General features: G+C 45.3%; 1 non-coding gene across 1 annotated transcript; it reads right to left on the bottom strand.

Annotated features, from left to right (window-relative positions):
* Nucleotides 1-23,137: 23,137 nt before the first annotated feature.
* Trnat-ugu lies at nucleotides 23,138-23,212 on the bottom strand. Its single transcript has one exon. It is a non-coding gene; the product is annotated as a tRNA-Thr (tRNA).
* Nucleotides 23,213-23,572: the final 360 nt, after the last annotated feature.

Here is a 23,572-nt window from a genome sequence, read left to right as displayed (position 1 = left end):
TGTGGAAACTGTTTCGGACAGGCGTTGATATCATGAAGCATAACAAAACAGTAACTTTGTTTCACCGCCACGAAAAGTAGGAATGGTGGTATGGCCGTCCCTTGCTCCCCAAGAACCGTAGACTACATTTTTCCTCAGCTAGGAGCGTATCTACAGTTCAGCCGTGAACACATTTATCCCATTTGCTGAACATACTAACGAAAAGGAAAGTAAAATAATTATATGAATTATCATATTTATAATTAAACATCGACATCCAGAATGACATTTTGACTCTGCAGCGGAGTGTGCGCTGATACGAAACTTCCTGGCAGGCTAAAACTGCGTGCCGGACGGAGACTCGAACTCGGGACGTATGCCTTTCGCGGGCAAGTGCTCTACCACTTTGCCCGCGAAAGGCAAAGGTCCTGAGTTCGAGTCTCGGCCCGGCACACAGTTTTAATCTGCCAGGAAGTTTCATATCAGCGCACACTCCGCTGCAGAGTTAAAATCTCATTCTGGAAACATCCCCCAGGCTGTAGCTAAGCCATGTCTCCGCAATATCCTTTCTTCCAGGAGTGCTATTTCTGCAAGGTTGGCAGGAGAGCTTCTGTGAAGTTTGGAAGGTAGGAGACGAGATACTGGCAGAAGTAAAGCTGTGAGGACTGGGAGTGAGTCGTGCTTGGGTAGCTCAGTTGGTAGAGCACTTGCTTGCGAAAGGCACAGGTCCCGAGTTCGAGTCTCGGTCCAGCACACAGTTTTAATCTGCCAGGAAGTTAAATATCGACATCGTTTAAAACGTTGCTATTTCGGAACACAGTTCGAAATCAGAATTTAATAACTACCTGTAACATGTGACTGTAGCTATTTATGTCATCTTTACAGAAAACGGCAAAACGTCAACTTACGAGAACCTTCCGGAAAATAAAAAATGTTTGTTTCCGCACGTGACCGCCTCCCCCTACCATTACCACTGTCGACCAACCTCTGACCTTGGTACTCGTCCGCTTCAGTTAGGCGGCGGCTACAATGCGATACGCTTGATTATTGCTGAGCCGTGCAACTTAAAAATGTGTGAGAAAATTGAGGTGCGCAGTGTTGTATGCTTTTTAAAAGCGCAGAAATCCAACCCGCAGAAATTTATAGACTGGTAACTGAGGATTACGGCAATGTGATGAACGAAGCGTCAGTTCGGAAATGATGGACAGAGGAACGTTCACGTACAAGATCGCTCGGGCCGGCGCTCGGTTGTGGCTGGCGGACTCAAAACAAGGACTGAAACAAAAATCAAAGAGGCAGACGTCTCACAATTAGTGGACTGCAGCGGCCTACTGTGAGACGCTTTAACGACTTCGCCGCGCCATTAAAAGCAAGCTGCGCGGAATGCTAACCAGTGGAGTCATCCCCTTTCACGATAATGCACGTCCATAGTCAGCGGAACTGACTCTGGACGTGCTTCAGCAGTTTCAGCGGGAAATGTTTCGACACGCACCACACAGTCCGGACTTAGCCCCGAGTAACTATTATTTATTCTCCAGACTGAAAGATGTATTGAGTGGACAACGCTACGGAAGTGATGACGAACTTAAATAAGCCGTTATTCATTGGTTCAAAACCTCAGCGGCAACTGAGTATGCAGAAGGGATAGAAAAGGTGATGAAACGGTACAACAGTTGCCCAAATCTGAACGGTGATTATGTAGAAAAGTAGCTTGGTGTCATACTGTAAGCAAAATGCAGTTTAGTTTAATTATACGAAATAAAAATTTCTGTAGAAAAAAAAGTTCCTTACTTTCCGAACTACCCTAGTAATTATTTGAATTAAATTAATTCATTCTTCCTTTGCAGCTTGATAGAGCAACTTCGCATTTGTATATGAAAAGTACGAAAATATGGATGTTCAACGGTAAGCAAATTGTTCAAATGTGTGTGAAATATTATGGGACTTAACTGCTACTGTCATCAGTCCCTAAGCTTACACACTACTTAACCTAAATTATCCTAAGGGCAAACACACACACCCATGCCCGAGGTAGGACTCGAACCTCCGGCAGGACCAGCCGCACAGTCCATGACTGCAGCGCCCTAGACCGCTCGGCTAATCCCGCGCGGCTAACGGTAATCATTTATTTAATTAACCGTTTGCCAGCTTGCAAGGTCACCATTGGACAATCGTCTTGCAGGCCGAAAACCAGTTAACTTCATAAGACAATGTCGTAGAAAATGTGTATTTTTGTACTTTCTAAATAACTCAACTAATTTCTTGAAACTGGGTAACAGTGAGGCAATAAATCCTTTTTATTTGACAAATTCAACGCAGAAGTTTACACATTTTCCATCGCATAGCAATGTTATTTTACACGGTTTAGTGCAATATTTATGTGAGTGGTTGTCAAACTTTTTTGCTCAAGAGGCAGTACTGACGTGCTGCGGTATCGATCGTAGTATTATAAGTAGGTAACCCGCATAAATCAGTATGTTATGAGCCCCCAGCAGTCCAGGGATGAGTTGACCACAGTACACAAGTACTGACTGTTAAAGTCGGCACCATTCCGAACACTTCGTGCCCTCTGTTCTCTGTTCCAGACAGCCACCACCAACAGCTGCCTCAAAGTTGTGGTAACTCCCTGGCGAAGAGTTGTGGGTTGAGCGGATGATTTAATTTATAAAAAAATGTAATTTGTATTTTGTAATTTACTAACAAAAGTAATTTGTATCTATATTTAATTTCATTGTGCAATATGAGATACGAGGAAGAGAGACACTGAGCATTCCCCCTCCCCCCCCCCCCCCCCCCCAAGCCAAATCATCTAACCCTGCAGTGACCGTGCTCTGCCCCTTGGATTAGCGGCCAACTTTACTTAGCTCACGGTCGAATTCAACATCATTTAAAATTCAACTCATTTTGAAGTATTACTGTCTGTAAGTACTTTTTGTTTCTTACTGAGCAGGAAAACTACACCCTCGGTTGCTGGTTACTCGATTATTGTAACATATGGCTGAGAGCCGGGGTGTCGTGCGAATAGTTGATTGGGACCGTAAGCGGCCTGTGGCCACAGGTTGAGGACCACTGAGTTATGATTCATATTTTCTCGCGTTGAATATTTCTGAACCTACGATTGAGTGTCTTTAGTCTATTCCTATGCCAGGGAAAAAGAAAAACAACAGAAAATGCAAATGTTTGAAAAACATTTCCTACTTTTCTGCAGCAGTCCGCTTGGTCACGAATTGGTGATCACTTCGTTGACTATGTCTGGAACCAGCCAAACGCTCTAGCCACATAGGAACTGCGACACTGATATTACAAAACAACACAAATTAACGTTATCGGAAAATAAATGTCTCATTTGTATAGAGGTACTATACTTTTGCCCTTTGCATGTATTTTCCTTCCGAAAGAAAATCCCAGATGGCTCTGGATTCGAAGACCAATCAGTGATGTACTGCCTTCAATTCACAACGTTTCCAGTCATTATGACGTTACTTCAGACTTCAAGAAGAATATAATAATTCCAATCCCAAGGAAAGTAGGCGTAGACAGATGTGAAAATTACCGAACTATCAGTTTAATAACTCACAGCTCCAAAATACTAATGGTTCAAATGGCTCTGAGCACTATGGGACTTAAATGCTGAGGTCATCAGTCCCCTAGAACTTAGAACGACTTAAACGTAACTAACATAAGGACATCACACACATCCATGCCTGAGCCAGGATTCCAACCTGCGACCGTAGTGGAAAATACTAACACGAATTCTTTACAGACGAATGGAAAAACTGGTAGAAGCCGACCTTGGGGAATATCAGTTTGGATTCCATAGAAACACTGGAACACGTGAGGCAATACTGACCTTACGACTTATCTTAGAAGAAAGATTAAGGAAAGGCAAACCTACGTTTCTAGCATTTGCAGACTTATAGAAAGCTTTTGACAATGATGACTGGAATACTCTCTTTCAAATTCTAAAGGTGGCAGGGGTAAAATACAGGGAGCGAAAGGCTATCTACAATTTGTACAGAAACCAGATGGCAGTTATAAGAGTCGAGGGACATGAAAGGGAAGCAGTGGTGGGGAAGGGAGTGAGACGGGGCTGTAGCCTCTCCCCGATGTTATTCAATCTGTATATTGAGCAAGCAGTAAAGCAAACAAAAGAAAAATTCAGAGTAGGTATTAAAATCCATGGAGAAGAAATAAAAACTTTGAGGTTCGCCGATGACATTGTAATTCTGTCAGAGATACAAAGGACTTGGAAGAGCAGTTGGACGGAATGGACAGTGTCTTGAAAGGAGGGTATAAGATGAACATCAACAAAAGCAAAACGAGGATAATGGAATGTAGTCGAATTAAGTCGGGTGATGCTGAGGGAATTAGATTAGGAAATGAGACACTTAAAGTAGTAAAGGAGTTTTGCTATTTGGGGAGCAAAATAACTGATGATGGTCGAGGTAGGGAGGATATAAAATGTAGACTGGCAATGGCAAGGAAAGCGTTTCTGAAGAAGAGAAATTTGTTAACATCGAGTATAGATTTAAGTGTCAGAACAGAAGCTTTCGAAATGTGGTGCTACAGAAGAATGCTGAAAATTAGATGGGTAGATCACATAACTAATGAGGAGGTACTGAATAGAATTGTGGAGAAGAGAAGTTTGTGGCACAACTTGACAACAAGAAGCGACCGGTTGGTAGGACATGTTCTGAGGCTATAAGTGATCACCAATTTAGCATTGGAGGGCAGCGTGGAGGGTAAAAATCGTAGAGGGAGACCAAGAGATGAATACACTAAGCAGATTCAGAGGGATGTAGGTTGCAGTAGGTACTGGGAGATGAAGAAGCTTGCACAGGATAGAGTAGCATGGAGAGCTGCATCAAACTAGTGTCTTGGACTGAAGGCCACAACAACAACAACAACATGACGCTACGTGCTTAACATAAAAGTAACATGCACAAATCTTATAACAAATGTAAATACCTACTATAATGTGGTAGCTGCAGTGTATTTGGTGATAAATGAAACAGCTTTTCAATAATTTTGAGTTTTCTACTGTGAGAAATTGTGCTCCGTTTCAATGACCCACCCGCCTTCCACGAAGTAATATTGGTAACGCCCCTGCCCCCTCCGACTGTCACTGTTAACCCTGCGTTATCCCCTCCCCCTCACGTATGTCATATTCTGCGTATGTTCTTGGTGACAAGTATGCGTAACGTGAAGCAAAAAATGTATGACAGTAACACAGATAGAATTGAAGGTACCGTAACTAAATTTATTGAATTTCATTTAAGTTTGGGGTTTATGAAAAGTCAGTGCTATCAGCGACGTTCCTGATCAACTTCAATCAGTGTACTTTTTTTTCCCTTATCACTCTATGACTTAGTACTCCGTCCTTGCTTTTCCTCTCCTTCAATATGGAAATGACAGGGCGAGAAATATGTCCCTTTGAACGCTTGTTAAAAGATATAGTAGGCGTAATTTCTTTCAGTCTGGCTGTGTGTGTACGTAAATGGATGCGTGGGCGAGCGATAAACGCAGAGAAGCGCATGAAAAAGCCAAGGCGTTTGACTGTGGAATTAGCACAGAGTGTGAATAAAGTGCGGCAGAATTATTGCGAAGGCGAGCGCTAAGCCAACCCGAAATCTTTTTAGGATTTTATACTTAGCCAAACCTTTCAGCGGTACACGTCACGTATAAGAATTTAATGTGTCTCAACCTCGAGCCCCGGTGATTTTATCTTCCGCATCTTTGTTGAATTCAGTCTCCGTTCGCTGCCTCCTTTCGTCGTGTGTTACACGGAATACCTTTCCAATATTACTCCGCTGGTAGCGAATAAAGTGGGCTTACCAGTGTCGTGGACGCAGCGTACGTTTCGGACTTTCTTTCGCCATCAGGCCTATTGCCAATTACGGAAATGGCGTCCTGAGTGCACGCGCATGTTTCCGGCTCTGCCAAATTGGAGCGACCGAGGAAGGATTTTAAAACGAGAGTGTAGCAGCACGAGGAAAGGTTCAGCACGAACAAGGAGACGGACGCTAGGAACTCTGCCGTTTCTTTCTTACTTAGTAATTCGCTTAAGTAACGGAGGCAGGCAGGGCAGCGTCCTATAGCAAGGAAGTGTTTATAAATAACTTACCTCACGTGGGAGAGCAGGAAAGAATTTGGGAACTGAAGGTTTCTTTCGGAATTTCATTCGGGCAGGTACGAAATGCTCGAGGCTCCGCAAATAAGGAAAAACTGCACATTAGAAAGTTCAGGAGTGCACGAGCCCCTCCCGCGATCAGAATAATAGAACCCATGCCTCCCGGGCCCTTAAAGGTCCGCCTGCAGCACAGTACCCAAGTCTCCTGCGGTCAGGTAAGGAACCTACTCCTCCCTTTCAAAGCCGATAGTAAAATGTACGTTTACAGTCGAAGCTGTAAAAGTTTTTTGTCGTATGTAATTAGTAAAAACGACTCTGATTATCCTTCGTGTCGAGATCAAAAGGAAAAGAGCCTGTAGCGCTTAAATACGAATTAGAGGCTTTTGTACCAGTTCGTTTAGCGCTACCCGGGCTTCACCACGAGGAGGCGAACTGTCTTACAACACAAAAATATTTACAGTTTACATGTTTTTATTTTTAAATTACACTCCTGGAAATTGAAATAAGAACACCGTGAATTCATTGTCCCAGGAAGGGGAAACTTTATTGACACATTCCTGGGGTCAGATACATCACATGATCACACTGACAGAACCACAGGCACATAGACACAGGCAACAGAGCATGCACAATGTCGGCACTAGTACAGTGTATATCCACCTTTCGCAGCAATGCAGGCTGCTATTCTCCCATGGAGACGATCGTAGAGATGCTGGATGTAGTCCTGTGGAACGGCTTAACCATGCCATTTCCACCTGGCGCCTCAGTTGGACCAGCGTTCGTGCTGGACGTGCAGACCGCGTGAGACGACGCTTCATCCAGTCCCAAACATGCTCAATGGGGGACAGATCCGGAGATCTTTCTGGCCAGGGTAGTTGACTTACACCTTCTACAGCACGTTGGGTGGCACGGGATACATGCGGACGTGCATTGTCCTGTTGGAACAGCAAGTTCCCTTGCCGGTCTAGGAATGGTAGAACGATGAGTTCGATGACGGTTTGGATGTACCGTGCACTATTCAGTGTCCCCTCGACGATCACCAGTGGTGTACGGCCAGTGTAGGAGATCGCTCCCCACACCATGATGCCGGGTGTTGGCCCTGTGTGCCTCGGTCGTATGCAGTCCTGATTGTGGCGCTCACCTGCACGGCGCCAAATACGCATGCGACCATCAGTGGCACCAAGGCAGAAGCGACTCTCATCGCTGAAGACGACACGTCTCCATTCGTCCCTCCATTCACGCCTGTCGCGACACCACTGGAGGCGGGCTGCACGATGTTGGGGCGTGAGCGGAAGACGGCCTAACGGTGTGCGGGACCGTAGCCCAGCTTCATGGAGACGGTTGCGAATGGTCCTCGCCGATACCCCAGGAGCAACAGTGTCCCTAATTTGCTGGGAAATGGGGGTGCGGTCCCCTACGGCACTGCGTAGGATCCTACGGTCTTGGCGTGCATCCGTGCGTCGCTGCGGTCCGGTCCCAGGTCGACGGGCACGTGCACCTTCCGCCGACCACTGGCGACAACATCGATGTACTGTGGAGACCTCACGCCCCACGTGTTGAGCAATTCGGCGGTACGTCCACCCGGCCTCCAGCATGCCCACTATACGCCCTCGCTCAAAGTCCGTCAACTCCACATACGGTTCACGTCCACGCTGTCGCGGCATGCTACCAGTGTTAAAGACTGCGATGGAGCTCCGTATGCCACGGCAAACTGGCTGACACTGACGGCGGCGGTGCACAAATGCTGCGCAGCTAGCGCCATTCGACGGCCAACACCGCGGTTCCTGGTGTGTCCGCTGTGCCGTGCGTGTGATCATTGCTTGTACAGCCCTCTCGCAGTGTCCGGAGCAAGTATGGTGGGTCTGACACACCGGTGTCAATGTGTTCTTTTTTCCATTTCCAGGAGTGTATTTCAATTAATACGGCAAGAAATTTGTGTATACATCTGAACTGCAGGAGCAGAACTGACTATGGTACTTGCTGTGGAAACTTTGGCAAGCATTTGTGGTTCTCTGTCTCTTGCAACTTAGTTCTGCCCCCATGGACGAAGGAAAAAGTGCGTTTCGGTCTACAGGAGTACCTCCTAAGTAGTCGCAGACGCTTACAGTTTCTCATACACAGGCATCGCTGACATAAAGCGCTCAACAAGCCACCGATCCAGCATTGGTAAACCAAATACAGAACAGAAACATTTCGATTTCATTTCTGTAATAACTTTGTACGGTATAGGGCAAATAAAAATAACCTAGACGAGTGGATGCAGTTGGACGTGAATGTATGCATATAACCACACCCCGACACGCGCGGACCACGTGCGCCCGCCCGCCACGTCATCCACACCAGTTCAGAGGCTAGTGCGGGATTAGCGGGTATTCGTTTTGAAAAGCTACGTGACAGCAAAGTCGTGGAAACGGTGTGGTTAGTTGTTTGCCGAGAAGTTCAATGGCGTCAAAGTGTGTAAGTAGGCTGCTTAGGATTTCACGTTGGTAACGTCACGTAGTGCTCTGTACGAAAATCGCTGACTGCGCTATTTGCAGTCTGTGGCTGGTTGGACTTATCGTTGGAGTGTCCGCTACTGTAGTGTTTGGCAGTTGGATGTGAACAGCGCGTAGCGTTCGGCAGTTGGAGGTGAACCGCCAGCAGTGGTGGATGTGGGGAGAGAGATGCCGGAGTTCTGAGATGTTAATATGAGCGGACGATCTGGACGTGTGTCCCTCAGAAAAAGGAAATTTGTCAAATTGGATGTCACGAATTGATATACAGGGGGTTACAAAAAGGTACGGCCAAACTTTCAGGAAACATTCCTCACACACAAAGAAAGAAAATATGTGGACATGTGTCCGGAAACGCTTACTTTCCATGTTAGAGCTCATTTTATTACTTCTCTTCAAATCACATTAATCATGGAATGGAAACACACAGCAACAGAGCGTACCAGCGTGACTTCAAACACTTTGTTACAGGAAATGTTCAAAATGTCCTCCGATAGCGAGGATACATGCATCCACCCTCCGTCGCATGGAATCCCTGATGCGCTGATGCAGCCCTAGAGAATGGCGTATTGTATCACAGCCGTCCACAATACGAGCACGAAGAGTCTCTACATTTGGTACCGGGGTTGCGTAGACAAGAGCTTTCAAATGCCCCCATAAATGAAAGTCAAGAGGGTTGAGGTTAGGAGAGCGTGGAGGCCATCGAATTGGTCCGCCTCTACCAATCCATCGGTCACCGAATCTGTTGTTGAGAAGCGTACGAACACTTCGACTGAAATGTGCAGGAGCTCCATCGTGCATGAACCACATGTTGTGTCGTACTTGTAAAGGCACATGTTCTAGCAGCACAGGTAGAGTATCCCGTATGAAATCATGATCACGTGCTCCATTGAGCGTAGGTGGAAGAACGTGGGGCCCAATCGAGACATCACCAACAATGCCTGCCAAAACGTTCACAGAAAATCTGTGTTGATGTCGTGATTGCACAATTGCGTCCGGATTCTCGTCAGCCCACACATGTTGATTGTGAAAATTTACAATTTGATCGCGTTGGAATGAAGCCTCATCCGTAAAGAGAACATTTGCACTGATATTAGGATTGACACATTGTTGAATGAACCATTCGCAAAGTGTACCCGTGGAGGCCAATCAGCTGCTGACAGTGCCTGCACACGGTGTACATGGTACGGAAATAACTGGTTCTCCCGTAGCACTCTCCATACAGTGACGTGGTCAACGTTACCTTGTATAGCAGCAACTTCTCTGACGCTGACATTAGGGTTATCGTCAACTGCATGAAGAATTGCCTCGTCCATTGCACGTGTCCTCGTCGTTCTAGGTCTTCCCCAGTCGCGAGTCATAGGCTGGAATGTTCCGTGCTCCCTAAGACGCCGATCAATTGCTTCGAACGCCTTCCTGTCGGGACACCTTCGTTCTGGAAATCTGTCTCGATACAAACGTACCGCGCCACGGCTATTGCCCCGTGCTAATCCATACATCAAATGGGCATCTGCCAACTCCGCATTTGTAAACATTGCACTGACTGCAAAACAACGTTCGTGATGAACACTAACCTGTTGATGCTACGTACTGATGTGCTTGATGCTAGTACTGTAGAGCAATGAGTCGCATGTCAACACAAGCACCGAAGTCAACATTACCTTCCTTCAATTGGGCCAACTGGCGGTGAATCGAGGAAGTACAGTACTTACTGACGAAACTAAAATGAGCTCTAACATGGAAATTAAGAGTTTCCGGACACATGTCCACATAACATCTTTTCTTTATTTGTGTGTGAGGAATGTTTCCTGAAAATCTGGCCGTACCTTTTCGTAACACCCTGTATATTATGACTTTTGAACACTATTAAGGTAAATACATTGTTATCTATCAAAATCTTTCATTTGCTAACTATATGCTTATCAGTAGTTAGTGCCTTCAGTAGTTAGAATCTTTTATTTAGCTGGCAGTATTGGCGCTCGCTGCATTGCAGTAGTTCGGGTAACGAAGATTTTTGTGAGGTAAGTGATTCATGAAGGGTATAGGTTATTGTTAGTCAGGGCCATTCTTTTGTTTGGGTTATTGAAAGTCAGATTGCGTTGCGCTACAAATATTGTGTGTCAGATTAGTGATGATCAGAATAAGTAAAGAGAGAACTGAGTATGTTCAGTTTTGTTCAGCTGTTTGAAAATCAAATAACGTAAGAGTTTTTCCAGCACTGTCATTCTTTAACACAAAGGGGACGTTTCAAGCGCTACTGACAACCATCATAGTCTGCCAGAACTGCAGCAGAACATTTCGGATGGGAGTGCAGCAATCCCAGCACTCCAGCTTCAATCCGCCTTCTCAACTTGCTGACCAGGGCCCAAAAGTGCCAAGAGATGAATGGTGGTCACTTTCAACATCTGCTGTAGTCAGGGTTAGTTCAGTATTTACTTTCCTCTGCTGTGTTCCTTTGTATCCCGGAATTCTGTTCTCCGGACCACTTTTATTTCCTCCACCTTCTATATTTTGTCACCAGACCTCTGTTAGATGAAATTTACAACCTTGGAGTGTAATATTAGTCCCCACTTCTCTTCCAGCTTTCATAATGATTTCTTTAAAATCCGAAAATATCGTCGACGGAGATAATTTCAGACCTAGATTAATACATCTATCAACAATTGTTGAAAATACTTGATAATATGGAGTTTTCTTATCCTTGTATAAAGAAAATTATTCAAATATATGTCCATTAACAATCCCATGGATCGTAAGTAACTGGCAAACTTTTTGCAGTACTTGAAAGTTCCATCAATATATACTGTATTACATCAAATGTTTTGAACTTTCCAGCTTCACTAAATATTACACCGTTTCTGTCAGCATAATTACATATGAACAAATCTGTCCCGTCTGTATGTTGCACACTCAATGTATTCAGAACAACACGAACCTCCTGAATACTTGTAGGTAATTTCGGTAGAGTTTTCCATCTAGCTGTGTAAATAGATTTACAAAATCTATCGAAATCTTTAATGGTTATCGCTTTTGGGTGTTCTCCTTTCAGCTATTTAAGTGCTGATAGAAAAAAAAAATCGCAACACTAAGTAGTTGTGCAACCTAAACGAGCATTGATAGGCATGTTTCTATATCTGAAGGATGATGTCTACTCAAATTTAGCGCCAGTTGCATCAGAGTTGCGCTAGTAGCACCACTTTGAGGGTGAAAACCAGCTTTGCTGTAAATACACACTGTATCGGTAGTGACCGTTAGTTACCTTTGAGACTGGACGTGGTGAGTTGACGTTTGTCAACATGGAGCAACCTGTTGTTCAGCAGGACAATGGTAGACCAGGCACGAGCACTGCGACATCTGCAACAGTCCGACTCCTTGGATTCACTGTCGCCGATCATCCTCCATAGAGTCCCGACTTGGCACCATCTGATTTTCATATGTTTCCACCTTCGAGCACTTGACTTTGAAGGTGATGAAGAGGTGCAAGCAGGGATGAGGCTGTGGCTCCGTCAATAGTCATTCTAGAGTCACGATATCGAAAAACTGGTCTCCCGTTGTGAGAAATGCGATCGTCGCGAATACGACTATTTTGAGAAGGGTAGTTGGTTTGGGGAGCAAAGTGATAAAACTACGGGGCCATCAGTCCCCTTTTCCTCATTCAAACAGGCCTCGAGTTAAAGTAAGTTCCAAAAGGAGTCGGGGAAAGTAAACAGCATAAAAATAACTTCAAATGACACTGAAAGACAAAATGGCAGAAGCTAACAAAAAGGGGAAAAGTACACTAAAAGGAAAATAAAGAAGGATAAGCGAGCCGTCCTGCAACACACTTAAATTTCAAGCCTGAAAAACAAGGCTAGAGGAACACAGATAGGGAAAAGACGAACACCAAGGCGAACAAACAGCAAAGAAAGAGCGAGGAAGAGCTAAAATGGAGGGAGGGTGGAGGCCAGGGAGAGAAGGCCGAATGCCCACCCTTAGATTATGTGATATAAAAACCCTCACTAGTAAAACGTAAAACAACATCAGCCATTGAGGCATTGTCTCCCAACGCCATTGGCAGTGACGTGGGTAGGTTAAAAGTCTGTTGCAGAGCGGCTGAAATTGAGCAGTTCAACAAGATGTGGACGACAGTCGTGAGAGAGTCAAAGCGACACCAAGGTGGGTCCTCGCAATGGAGGAGGTGTCCATGTGTTAGCCAAGTATGGCTGATTCAGAACCGGCAAAGGACAAGGAGACACTGCAGTGGCTCACATGGATGAGCGCCATACGTTTGTTGTCTCCTTGATAACACGACATTTATTTGGTGTACTGAGGGAAGCCAACAAGACCGTCAACCAATGATCCATCGGTGTAGACTATTTCTATGTAAGTGGACACACAGGAAAGACGGTAGAGGGGAAAGTGTCGAGTTCAGTAAGAAGCGACCAGACACAGAGTTCAAGGAGATTCCCTGATCTGGGCTGCCTTTGCAGGAGATGGATCGCTTTCTTAGGGAAAAGGAGATGGTAATTTGGATAGTGAGGTAAACTACAAATGTGGGCAGTATAATTTGCAAGCTGTAGTTGCCGCCAGAGTCGCAGTGGAGGAATGCCAGCTTCCACGAGGAGGCTGTTCACTGGGCTCATTCGGAAAGCTCCCGTCACAAGCGGAACTCTACAGTGGTGGATAGGGCCCAGCAGCTGCAGCACTGTAGAGTGATCAGCACCCCACTCAGTGTGGCTCAGGTATCAAATGATATTAAGATGCCGCCATCATTTTCCTTAAGCTGATGAAAATGTGGAAGCCAAGTTAAGCGGAAGTCGAAGATGAGTCCTAAAAAGAGGTAAGTCTGCACTACACAAAGTAGTTGGTTATCGAGGTAAAATCTTGGATTTTGGTGGACAGTACAACGATGACAGAACCTCATGACGCAAGTCTTGGCGGCCATAAACTGAAAGCCGTGAGGGAGGGCCCATGACTGCGCCTTTCATATGGCTCCCTGCAGCCGCCGTTCAGCCACACCAATAGAAGAGCAGCAGAAGGAAATACAAAAATCGTCGGCACATAGGAAGGGAGATATTGAGGATCCCATTGCTAGTACAAGAACATGAATGGCAATTAAAAAGAGTAGGTCACTCTGGACAGAGCCGTGCAGGACCCTATTCTCTTGGATATTGGGCACACTGTGGGAATCACTGACGTGAACTCTGGAAGTGCTGAGCGACAAGTTCTGTATAAAAACCTGAGACCCCACTCATGCAGAGTAGAGAGAATGTGGTGTAGCCAAGTGGTCTCGTAGGCCTTTGTCAGGTCAAAAAAACGGCAATAAGGTGCTGCCGCCGGGAAAAGGCCAATCGAATGGCAGACTCCAGGCGGACCAAGCTGTCGGTGGTGGAGCGCTCTGGGACGGAGCCAGAAGGCCACCAGGCCACCATACATTTGAACAGCTTGCACAGAACGTTGGTGAGGCTGATAGGACGATAGCTATCCACATCTAGCGGGTTCTTACCACACTTTAGCACTGGAACGATTATGCTCTCCCACCTCTGCGACGAGAATACGCCATCGCTCCAGATGCAGTTGAAGATTGCAAGGAAGTGGCGCTGGTAATCCACTGACAGATGTTTAATTATTTGGGAATGGATGCAGCCGGGACCAGGGGTGTGTCAGGATAGTCAGCAAGAGCTCTGAGATATTCCAACTCACTGAAGAGAGCATTATACAACTCAGGATGGCGTGGAGCAAAAGAGAGGTGTTATCGTTCCACCCACTCTATGAAGAGATGAAAGGCAAGGCGGTAATTCTCAGACACAGAGGTGCGAGCATAATGCTCCCCAAGACGCTCTGTGATTACGTCTGGAATGGCTGATACAGTTCCTTGTGTGGAAATTCCAGGTACACCTGCAGGGGTCTGATAGCCATAAATGCACTGAAGCTTGGTCCAAACCTGGGAAGGAGAGGTTTGTGTTCCAATGGTGAAGACATATCGTTCCGAACACTCCTGCGTCCGTCATTTGATGAGCAGGCGAACCTGGGCACGGAGCCATTTGAAGGCAATGAGGTTCCCCAAGGATGGGTGGCGCTTATGACGTTGGAGGGCCCACCTACGGTCCCTAAGGGTGGCAGCGATTTCCAGCGACCACCAAGGCTCCGATTTCCGCCTGGGGCAGACTGAGGAACAATGTATTTCCGATTCAGCTGCTGCATCAACAGTAGTAGTCATGGTGTGGCTCACCTCTTCGATGTTGCCATGCAATGGATATACATAAGTGATAGTGGAGGTGAAAGTGCCCCAGCCAGCCTTTGGAAAATCTCAACTGGGCAAGTGTCTAGATGAGCGATACTGGGCTAGGAACAGGAAGAGTGGAAAGTGGTCACTACCAAACAAGTCGTCGTGAGCTCCCCAATGGGTAGCTGCGAAAAGGCCAGAATATGTGCCACTCTGAAATGTGTGGTGCAAAGGTCGAGTTGAGTCCATAGGTCATCGACATCTTTACCACAGCCAGTAACCTTGATCCCACCCCACAAAGGGTTATGGGCGTTAAAACTCACCCAGAAGAAGAAAAGGTGAGGGGAATTGGAAGATTAGTGAAGCCAATACATGGGGCAGACTTCACCATCTGTAGGCAGGTAGATGTTATAGATCGTAATTTCCTGTGTTGTCCTCACCCTGACAGCCACAGCTTCTAAAGATGTTTGATGGGCACAGGTTCGCTACAGTAAGCTCTTAGATACAAACTCCACCTGACAGTCTGTCACAGTCAGGACAGTTTTTGTAATACCTGTGATAGCCATGAGACGCAGAGCTCCATGTTATAGGAAACCAGATTTCCTGGAGGGCAACGCGAAAATCAGGTGTAACGCTTAAGAGTTGTCACAATTCAGTAGGCTGGGAGAAAAGACCGCTGCAGTTCCATGGGGTGATGAGGCTGTCAGTCATCTGGGCAGGCATGAAGGGACTAAGGAGGCGTTTTACGTCTCAGGATCACCTGCCACCACTGGTTGAGCGCTGGTAGCCAGGACCATTGCGTCTGAAGCGTCAGCCAAATCCAGGTCTTTCGGGGACGCTAGAATCTCCACCTCATCCTCAGTACTGTTACGTAGTAGTGGTGTGGGGCCACTGGAGTCTCCGTTCCTTAACAGTCTTCTTCTTGGACTGTTTGCCCTCTCGCTGCTATTTAGGAACTTGCTAGGAGGGCTTCTCAGAAGCAGATTCGGGTACGAATGAAGACGGTGAAACCCTCCGACCAGCAGGTAGTGGCTCCTTCAGCCACTGGCTGGTGTCCACTTTCGCACTTATAGAGACCTTGAAAGGGAAAGTCCCGAGGCACTCCTTCCATGGAGAGGAGCTGGAGGTGGCAGTTACTTCTCCAGCTGGGCAGAGCGGACCTGTGTCCCCAGCGTTTGGGGGTCATTGCCTCACAATGGGGAAGCTTTGGGAGCAACTGTTGGACTGTGCCCCCAACCACCAGGAGGAGGGATGGGTGGCTCTGAGGTCCCACTGTAGAAGGTTTAAATGACGAGACTGTCGTCACTAAGGAGGCTGACATTGTCATGGCTGCAGCGTAAGACAGGATGACTTGTAGATGGCTCTGAGCACTATGGGACTTAACGTCTGAGGTCATCAGTCCCCTAGAACTTAGAACTACTGAAACCTAACACACGATCGAACAGCGGAGGAGTGGTACTCAAGCGTAAACTTTAGGTTACAATATCTCCGGATGTAATTAACATTTTACAGTGCAACAAACGCCACTGATTAGGTATTTGTTTATACGTTCAGATGTGCTAACAAAACTAACGGGGTTCCATTTAAAAAAACGTAGGTTTGTGTTAAAAAACATACTTCCGTGCATTTTTTTATGGTTTGTATTAACCAATTACACTAGCCCCTCTCCTCACGTTCGGTCTGTGGAATCGATTCGACAGTATTTGATGTGGTTTACGAAATATATCCAGCGGTAACGTTAGGTGACTCACCCTGTATATCTTTAAAATACTTCCAATGAATTTCCGTCTGGCATCTCGTAATTCCTTCTGTTTGTTTTATGCGGTCATTCCATTTAAGGTTGCAGTGGATGGCTACTCCTTGTTAATTTACTGCAGTTAATGCTTCCAGTGATTTGTCGCCAATAGTGTAATTGAACAGATGTGGATCGCTTCGCTCATTTCCGCGCAAGACACTAAATTTGCTTACGTCCACTGTTAACTGGCCAACTTGTTGCACCAATCGTCGATCCTCTTGTAAGTCTTCCTGCATTTTGCTATGGTCCTCTGGCATTGAGACCTTCCTATAGTAGACAGCATCATCCGCAAATATCCTCCTGAAGCCTCCACCGTCATACACTACATCGTTGCTATAAATTTCAAAGAGTAGCTGCTCTTTAACACTATTCGCCTCCATAGCCAAGCTAACTAACGCACGCCTGTGCAGTGGTACTAGCCTCGGAGATCGCTCCATTCGAATCGTGTTGGTGTATGAAACTTTCAATGCCTGTATTTGCTCGGAAAGGGGAGGAGAGTTCGCGGGGTAAAGTGGCTCATCATCTATGTTTGCGCCAGTGTCCTGGATCAAATACCAAACCTCTCCCCAGTGTCTCATAAAGTTGAGGGCATGAGACACTGTTGATGGTGTTCTGTCCATCTGATGGGGACGCTAATGCCGGCGGGCCCCTTGATTCTATCCGAGAGGTTTAGGCTATATGACTGCATCGAGTTTCAGACTCTCCCTTTTCTCATCATCACACAACACAAGTGTGACACATCGATTACACTCACTTACATTAAAAAAAATACATATATGACTATTCTAACTTATTCCTGAGAAAAGTGGCAATTGTGTGCATCAGTAGAAAACTCTCAGACTAGTTGGCTGAGGAAACTCCTTCCAACTAGTTGGCCAAACATATCCCTTGATGTCTCCCAGCCGAAAATTCTATACAGCCTTGAAGTACTCAGGAAATTACATTTGTCAGTTTTGTTCCGTTCTCTCTGCTAGGAGGTCCTGTAACCAGTGACAAATCTAGTCCGCTGCTCAGTAAGCTCGTGCTTCGTTCACTAAACGACACAGCTGAATTGTATCGAATAGTTTCTGGAAATCGTCGCGACTCGTTCTGCTGCAACGTAATGACTAAACTCGACGAAATACAGGGTGGTTATAGTTAAACTGTTGCTACGTGAGAGGGTCCCCAAGAAAATCGAGGGATCACAGGACGATTAAACTTCGTGGAAACGCCGGCCGCTGTGGCCGAGAGGTTCTAGGCGCTTCAGTCCGGAACCACGCTGCTGCTACGGTCGCAGGTTCGAATCCTGCCTCCGGTATGGGTGTGTGTGATGTCCTTAGGTTAGTTAGGTTTAAGTAGTTCTAAGTCTAGGGGACTGATGACCTCAGATGTTAAGTCCCATAGTGCTTAGAGCCATTTGAACCTTCGTGGAAACATTTGCAAGGACATGTGGAAGAGAAATAACGAATTAACCACTTAGAGAAACAATTTAATTTTCGTATCAGAGGGTCATGTTCGTTAATTGCACACCGAACTAAAGCTCCAAGTTAGAAATGTTGCTCAATGTAACGATCATCTGCATTCAAGACAGCCTGGAGCCGTACCAGAGATGTAAGTGATCGCTTGCTTTATCACAGATATATGAGCAAGTGATGCTAAACGTTATTACCTTTACAGCTATAAAAAGGTATTATCTACTCAACAACCTTCAAATCGTCAGCTACACACTTAATTTTTATATACGAAATTAGTAAAGTTACTCGTGGTACTTCTGTTGCCTTTGTCTGCTTTCACTTTCAAAACTCAAATTAATAATCAAGTTAACTAAATTAGTACGAATGAATTCTGAATTGCTGGAGGAGCCATGTATCACCACAATGAAATAAAAACAGTGAATGGCTGTAGTAGTATGAATGAGAACATTGGCATATTTAAGTTTCCAAACGTATAATGACAAGCGTTTATTCATCCTTTTATAACTACAAACAAGCTGTTAATCTTACAAAAAAATGACAAACATAAATCATGAAAATAATGTTGCTTCATGGGCAAAGAATTCAATGGGGAGGAAACTCTAAAAAGTTCTCCCCAGAATTAGTCCCTTTTAAAACGCAATCACACTCCGTTAACATGAATCCACTATGAGGCCAAATTCTGTTCAAATGGAATCAGCTACGACCAGATGCACCACAAACTATGGTACACTGGAGAACAAGGGGTGTGAATATCATTTAACAACCCTAAACCGGTGCAGCAATACTTCATTCTTTCGCCTAGATTCAGGCAACAGCAGGAAACGGCACGCTGTGGGCGACGAGCGGAATGCGGTGGCACCTGTTAAGTTCTGAAGTGTCCATAAAAACTTGCAAACTACGCGAGGGACTGATGACCTCAGAAGTTAAGTCCCATAGTGCTCATACCCATTTGAACCGTTTGAACCAAACTTACGGACTGACATTCCGATTATCAGACTGCGGGAAACCTCCCTATCACGGACCTGAAATCCCTGGCAAACCAATTTGATTCACAGGCATGATGAATACTGAGAAGAATTGTGTCCCCAAGACTCGTGCAGTTATTCTTGAACCAAAAAAAAAAAAAAAAACCGCAGTTTTCACGTTCTTCCAACACATACCTTTCCTGTGGCGTGACACGCTACTAATACAGCAATGTTCAAGTGTTGAACCAACCAGTTTCATCATAAATCCGAGATATTTTCCCCAAGAAATCGGCACATTCCTATCCACGAAATAAATTTCTATCTGAGGAACATTAGAGAACACCGGTACGTCACAAATTTGCGGTAAATCATCAATGTGAAGACAGTGCTGGACAGAAAACTACAACGCCAAGCTCATTGATCAGGTGACACAGGACAAGATCTTATCCTCTAATTATAATAATAAATCACCCTAAGTGTAAACAAATAAAGAACAATACGCTAAATGACTACATAAACGAATCGAGGTCAAATGATTCTCAGCACTAACTTAACGGTCTAACTGTACAAGTTTTATCCTATGAAGGGTTTCACACGGCAGGTGTGATGAATCTCTGACTTCTTGGATTTCAGTGTTTCGAGTTCGACCGTGTTTGGATGGGCTATCCTACGAGCTCGAACAAGTCCGATATAGACTGAGTAAAATTTGTGGCACAGATCCTTTTGCTCAATCGATATTCAGAAGCTTTTGATGAAGGTTTTTTGGACAGTCTGAAATCCTCGTTTTCGAGCTTTCCTGTCTCAAGTATCCTTTCTCTTTGCACCTGCCACCCGCAGACGTCTGAGAGGCAGCTCTAGCATATATTTATGTTGTTTCCGGGTTCGCAGCAGGAAGTCAATTACCTCACGAATCAGGTCACTGGTCTGCTACTTTTTGACAAGGTCACTAGTTCCATTCTTGTGACCCCCCGGTGGCAGCTGATTCATTACGTCCTGGAAATCGTGTAAGAAGGTATCCCAGATGGCGTGCCTTTTCGAGCAGTAGATGCAGAAGAGATTCTCGAGGGTTTTCATTATTCTCTCCGCCGGCGACGATTGGGGATGCCTTATGGATTCTCATCCTGTGCCCTCTCAACGTGACCTGCTATTTGTTTCAACTAAACTGGCGTCCATTCTCGGATATGATTCTGTCCACATATCCTACTTGTGACGGGAAAGCTTTGCAAAAAGCTTCGCTCGCCGTTTGCGCGGTAGCCTTCTTCAGTGGCGTCAATGTGACGTATTTAGACGTTAGCTCCACAACTAGTAGGTAGCAGTACCCCCTAGCTGTGCGTGGGAGAGATCCCATAAGATCTGTGGCGGCCATATGCTTTGGTTTAGTCGGAATGAAAGGGTACTGTGGCACTTTCATTGTGACTGTTGTGTGTTTCGATCTCTGACATGCCTTACACAACGCCAGTACTGTCCTTCCCCTCTATTCATTATGCTTAAAATGTCACTGTGTGTGTAGCTTCAAATAGCACTTTCTGGCACCGAAAGGCGCGTAACTCAAGTGTGTGTGCCATATCACTTTATTTACGTGTTCATCAGGAATGCAGACGCGGCACAATGCACCTTCCCCTTCACCACGATAGTACAGCACCTCTTTACGTAACAAATGTTGTTGTTGTTGTGGACTTCAGTCCTGAGACTGGTTTGATGCAGTTCTCCATGCCACTCTATCGTGTGCGAGCTTATTCATCTCCCAGTACTTACTGCAAACTACATTCTTCTGAATCTGCTTAGTATATTCATCTCTTCGTGTCCCTCTACGATTTGTACCCTCCACGCTGCCCTACAATGCAAAATTTGTTATCCCTTGATGCCTCAGAACATGTCCTACCAACCGGTCCCTTCTTCTAGTCAAGTTGTGCCACAAACTCCTCTTCTCCCCAATTCTATTCAATACCTCCTCATTAGTTATGCGATCTACCCATCCAATCTTCAGCATTCTTCTGTAGCACCACATTTCGAAAGCTTCTATTCTCTTCTTGTCCAAACTGTTTATCGTCCATGTTTCACTTACATACATGGCTACACTCCGTACAAATACTTTCAGAAACGACTTCCTGACACTTAAATCTATACTCGATGTTAACAAATTTCTCTTCTTCAGAAACGATTTCCTTGCCATTGCCAGTCTACATTTTATATCCTCTCTACTTCGACCATCATCAGTTATTTTGCTCCCCAAATAGCAAAGCTCCTTTACTACTTTAAGTGTCTCTTTTCCTAATCTAATTCCCTCAGCACCACCCGACTTAATTCGACTACATTCCATTATCCTCGTTTTGCTTTTGTTGATGTTCATCTTATATCCTCCTTTCAAGACACTATCCATTCCGTTCAACTGCTCTTCCAAGTCCTCTGCTGTCTCTGACAGAATTACAATGTCAACGGCAAACCTAAAAGTTTTTATTTCTTCTCCATGGATTTTAATACCTACTCCGAATTTTTCTTTTGTTTCCTTTACTGCTTCCTCAATATACAGATTGTGTAACATCGGGGAGAGGCTACAACCCTGTTTCACTTCCTTCCCAACCACTGCTTCCCTTTCATGCCCCTCGACTCTTGTAACTGCCATCTAGTTTCTGTACAAATAGAACTGCCTAATTTTCGTTTCTGCTCGGTCCTTGATTCTGCCCATCGAGACTGATAGAGCTGGGTCTTTTTCCTGTTCTCTCCTGATGTCTTTCAAGCTCACGGTCATATAACCTCCAAATGCTACATTTTTTATATAGTAAAGACTGATGTGCTCCTCCTGCAGTGGAATCACACTGTTTCTCTCCAATCCTCGTCCCCAAGTATGTGTGTGATTGCAAAATGAAATTCTTGTAATGCGAGAACCCACTTTGTCTGTCTTTTATTGCAGAGTTTTGCTGTGAGAAGAAACTCTAACGCCTTGTGGTCGTTCTATACTCTCGGTTTTCGACCATACAAGCATAATCTGAATTTCTCGAAGCCCCAGGTGACCGCCAGTGCTTCCAACTCGGTGACTGATTTTTTGCTCGGGTTACAGGTTCCGAAAGCTATGGTTTTGTGTATCATATTAACACCTTCTTCGAACCTCTGGAAGATCACAATCTCCAGACCAGAATAAGAGATGTCCGTGACCACAAAATCCCTCCTCTAGAGTGGGGTGACACAGGATTGGCGCATTAGTGAACGAGTTTTTGAGTGCTTGAAATTCATCCTCAGTTGCATCGTCCCATACCCATATAGACTTCTCTCCAGTTGGTTGACAAAGCTGTGGTGTTGCCAACTGTTTTATGTGTGCCAACTTCTTATAGAAACTGACAATTCCAAGAAACCCACAGAGTTTTTTTTTCGTTGATATAGGAAATCTAGCTATTGCTTCTACTTTTTCTGGATGTGGAGATATTCCTTCTGCTGTAATGACGTGACCTAGTAATTTGACTTTGGACATCTCGATACATGATTTGGTAATATTTGCAATGACACCACACTCAGTCACCGAGTTGGAAGCAGTGGCAGCCCTATGGGGCTTCAAGAAATTCAATATTCTTCTTGCATGGTCGAAAAAGGAGAGTATGCTTTGACCACACTCTGAAGGTACGGATGATTTCCTCTAACGTCATGTTGTGTTGCCTCCACGTCGGCTCTACAATCAGAAGGTCATCCACATATCCGGTGATCCTTCGCTTAATAGAGTCACTAAGTATTCTGTCTAGTCTCCTAATGAAAGCAGGCGAAGAGTCATTCAGACCAAATGGTAGCCTTTTGAATTGATAGCATTTACCGAAGGTAAAAAAAATGCCCTATGTTTCCGGCCGTCGGGACAGAGGGTTGTTTGCCACAACCTTTATCTTAAATCGATCATGGAGAATACAATGACTCCATGGAAATTTTGTAGCAGCTCTTCCAGCCACTCCATTCGGTCCGTTTCCGGTTCAGTGTATCGTGCTGATTTTGCGCGAATCTGGTACCAAGCGAATCATGCCGTCTTGTTTCTCAGCCATGGGTGATTGGATTAGTGTACGTGGAAATTAGAATTACATTAATACCTGCAGCTGCTGACTGGCGTTGATATATATCAACGGGGATAGGTGAAAAAGTGTGCCTCGCCCGGGACTCGAACCCGGGATCTCCTGCTTACATGGCCGACGCTCTATCCACCTGAGCCACCGAGGGCACGGAGGATAGCGCGACTGCAGGGACTATCTCGCGCCTCCCGTGAGACCCACATTCTCACCTTGTATGTCCACACACTACATTCGTAGTGTCCCACCCCAACACACTCATTACTCGTGGAAGACATTATTACCAGGTACCGTAAGAGTTCAGGTAATATGTGTGCATCCACACAAAAGAAGAAAGTCATGCCCGGTATCGCCAGAACTATATACTTACATGGATATGGTGTCTGTTCTTTCGGACATGTCAGAAAGAACAGACACCATATCCATATAAGTATATATTGTACGTGGAGGTCGCTGGTTCGATATTATCGTCATTTTCTTAATCACCAAGTAGACTTTAAAACGCTATACCA

Source organism: Schistocerca piceifrons, chromosome 8 (genome assembly GCF_021461385.2).
Source record: "Schistocerca piceifrons isolate TAMUIC-IGC-003096 chromosome 8, iqSchPice1.1, whole genome shotgun sequence".
NCBI classification, from domain to species: Eukaryota; Metazoa; Arthropoda; class Insecta; order Orthoptera; family Acrididae; genus Schistocerca; species Schistocerca piceifrons.
Note: the sequence above shows the minus strand (reverse complement) of the source record. Positions and strands in the feature narration are given on the sequence as shown.